At 41.4% G+C, this 3446-nt stretch overlaps 1 long non-coding RNA gene across 1 annotated transcript; it reads right to left on the bottom strand.

Moving 5' to 3' along the window:
- Positions 1-578: 578 nt before the first annotated feature.
- On the bottom strand, positions 579-2215 carry LOC140001739 (uncharacterized). Its single transcript, XR_011807260.1, has 3 exons — positions 2125-2215; positions 1956-2035; positions 579-1268 (listed from the first exon to the last, which is right to left on the bottom strand). It is a non-coding gene; the product is annotated as an uncharacterized lncRNA (long non-coding RNA).
- Positions 2216-3446: the final 1231 nt, after the last annotated feature.

The raw sequence follows: 3446 nt of genomic DNA on the forward strand, positions 1-3446 counted from the left end.
ATAGCCATCGGTCTCTATTTGAAATGTGCTCTAGGACACATTTCCCTTTTCCCTCCATCCACAGCTTTGGGGCAATCTGTTTTCTTGCAACAACACAGAACAATAGTAAGATTTTTTTATTTTTATTTTTGTGGAATGATGGCAGAAACCTGATGAAAATCTCCATATGTAGGTCTGGATACAGATCTGGATTGTTATTTCCTCTCTCTCTCTCTCTCTCTTCCTTCCTTCCATCTTTCATTTGACTATCTAGAAACTTCTATAGGAGGAGACCAGAAGAGCTTAGCTTATTTACTGAATCAAAACCCAGTCTGCAAGAGTTTATAGGTAGTAAACAGTGGGAAGATCATTGATGCTGAAGGACAATTTTAGCTAAGAAAAGATCAAGCTGGAAATGAGATGCTTCTAAATGGTGAGCATCTTTTAAAGGGAAATTATAGAAAGAATTGCCCACCCTTTTGTTTTTAAAGACAGAGCTTTATCACTTGCAAGTGGTTCAAATACAGAATGTCTACCAGGCACAGCAGGGAGCAAAAATCAGACACCCAGAAAATCTTTCCAGCTCTAAGGTCCTATAAGTATTCTTTCTGCACAAGCTTGTAATAATGAACTGATAGAAAGCTGCCAGAAAAGGAATGCTATTTGAGCTTAAGCCTGGTCATGTGGATTCATTTGAAAATTCAAGCAGATGATTTCAGGGTAATTATTATTATTATGTTGCTTGCTTAGCTGCAGCTGTGATTTCCTTTTCACATAGTGTAGATGGAGCTTTACAGGATGTTTCCCAGCACCTTCTGTGATAATTGACAGCTATATGTAAACCCTACCTATTGTTTCAGATAGCACAACATGTTCTTAATTGCATGTTTCAGAATAGAAACTGATTGAAAAATGAAAAGACAAAGCAAAAACCCAACCAGTGAACCCAACTGGTCTCTAATGGAAGCTTTGTGAAAAAGCTGAGAGAAGACCGTGTTTCTCCAAAATTCAAGAGGTTGACATTGGTTGTATATGAGTATATGAGAGATTTTTGCTATCCAAAGGAATATTCTGTCTTGTTTCCTTTGCCTTAGTATCTTTGGAGATTACTTATCTTTAATAAAATCATGATACCAAAAAATACAGGGCTAGAGTGTGCTGCAGACTGGTACATAGGAATGTAATCGCTGTTTTATCTCAAGAAAAGGTCCCACAAGCTCACAATCTGCCCCCAGATGGTTGTTTGTAGGATGAACTCTGAAGACACACAGGCCCTCTGCAGAAGGTAGCTGTAGGAAAGAGAAGGGCAGGTAGTTACTTAAGATAGTAAGCTGTAAGAGATAAAGAAATTGTGTCCTGTAAAGCAAGAAGGAGAGGCCTACAAGATCTGACAGCATTGGTCAAGACTCCATGCCCAAGCTAAATTGCTTCAGCAACAACTGCACAATTTTACCTCAGCGCTGTAGCTAATAATCAACCCAGTTAGCCACAATGGAGACTTTGCTGAAGTAGATTTGAGGAGAACTGTTAAATGTGTGAAACTAACACAGGGAGGAGACATGAGGAGAGGGTGGAGATGATATAAAGATTTGGATGCAAACTCCTTCCTCCATTAGGAGAATTATTGCAAAACTAGCTTGATGGGAAGATGGAAGAACTTATTTTAAATCAGAAAGCAAAATAAAGGTTGAAACACCATTGCTAACCCAGTGAACCAACAATAATCAGCCAGATAATACTCTATGACACTGGGAAGGATTTTATGCAGATGATATCATTCTTTGTTTGAATGAGTGTTATTAATCTGCATCTGAAGCGTAAAACCATGAGGTAATGGAATACATTAATTGCTGTAAGCTGCCAGTGTCTTGAGGCCAGTGGTTGCCAACAGTTTTGAAGCAAGCCTCTTTGACTTTTTTTTTCCTCCCCAGCCTCGTCCCCAGTGTGTAACTTCCACCTTTGTCACAGGTTCTCACTTCAGTCTCCAGCAGCCCAGAGTCTTTGCTGCTGCTTTCTCTCCTGTGTCTCAGCTTCCCATGCTCCTGCTGCTTTTTTGCTGCTCCAGAAACAAGAACACAAATCCCAGCACAGCTTATTTGGTTGGCTCCTGAGCTCTGCTGAGCCACACCTGCACTGAGAATGTACCTCTCTGGTTGGGAAGGGAAGTCCTACGCTGCCTGAACTGTTTCCCTAGCTCAACTGCCATGGTGGAAAAGAAGGTGAATGCAGAGAATCTGAGTGGCTTTTTTTTTTTTTTTTTTTTTTTTTTTAATCACAAATTAAGCAAGTGTGTGGGAGCTCTTTGATTCAGGTGGGGCCTCATTACTGCTTTCTCCAAGCTTCTCAGCTTTGCTCATGGGGAAACCTCAGGGGATTTTCAGAGTCCCATGTAAATGACCTTGCAGAGCAAGCTATTAACATTCACTGAGTATGTCTAATGGTAGGAAATAATATTAAGGCAATATTTTGTGCTGTAGCACTTCCATTAATGTCTAATTAGATTACACATCCTTTAGAGCAGATTCTTCTGCATCTCGTGTAAGTATGAGCAGACAACTGATACTCAATACTTGGTTTATAGCTGTGTATTAGGGTTAGAAGGACAAAGATAGATGTGGCTATTTTTACAGTGGTGTAAATGCCAGGTCTCTAGCCCCAAGGTCTGGCCTGCCATTCCAGAGGACCAGAGCTCAAACCCTGTATCATGTGAGCTGTATGCAAGCTAGAGACTTTTTATTTGTGCAGATGTTAAGATACTTAAGGTGTCTGAGATGAGGTTAAGATGATTGTACGGACACAGCCAACAGGGGATCCCACTAAGGCCTGAGGCAAAAGGGACAAAAGCAGTCTGCTTCTGTAGTTCCTGCTGCAGGCTTCTTTGGACAGAGAAAATTACCAAACTCTTCAGAGCCCTCTTCTCTCCATCACTGATAATCCATCCACATGCCAGCAGACAAGCACTTTGGAGTGAGAAGTTGTTGAAGAGGAGACCTGGAGACAGGTTTTAAGGGGATATATGAAGCTAAGAGGTAGTAAGATTGTAAGCTTGTTAAGGAGATGATGCCCACCCAGTGGGAAAGGACGGTGAGAAAGGGATCTGGGAGAGAAGAATCACCCTTTGTCCAATGTGGGGCTGACTGGAAAATCAATCTATCAGTGGGAAAGGGGAAAGAAAAGGGTCAGGATGAGATGATGCAGAAAAATGAGATTTTTACAGAGGGACTCCCATGGGCTCAGACACTTTTTAGGAACTTGGGAAGGAAAACTAGAAGAGCACGGGCCTCTTGTAGCACATATTTTTTGGTTCATACTTTCTGGTGGATAACAGTGAAACCCACAAACAAAGTTTCTCTCTCTCTGACACACAGAGATCCTGGCAGATATACAGGACAATGGTCAGACATGAGTGGAAGGTGTCCTTTAGCTCAAGTGGCAGATGTCTTCAAACCCATTGTACAGGTTCCTGT

This window comes from Anas platyrhynchos, chromosome 2, assembly GCF_047663525.1.
Source record: "Anas platyrhynchos isolate ZD024472 breed Pekin duck chromosome 2, IASCAAS_PekinDuck_T2T, whole genome shotgun sequence".
Taxonomy (NCBI): domain Eukaryota; kingdom Metazoa; phylum Chordata; class Aves; order Anseriformes; family Anatidae; genus Anas; species Anas platyrhynchos.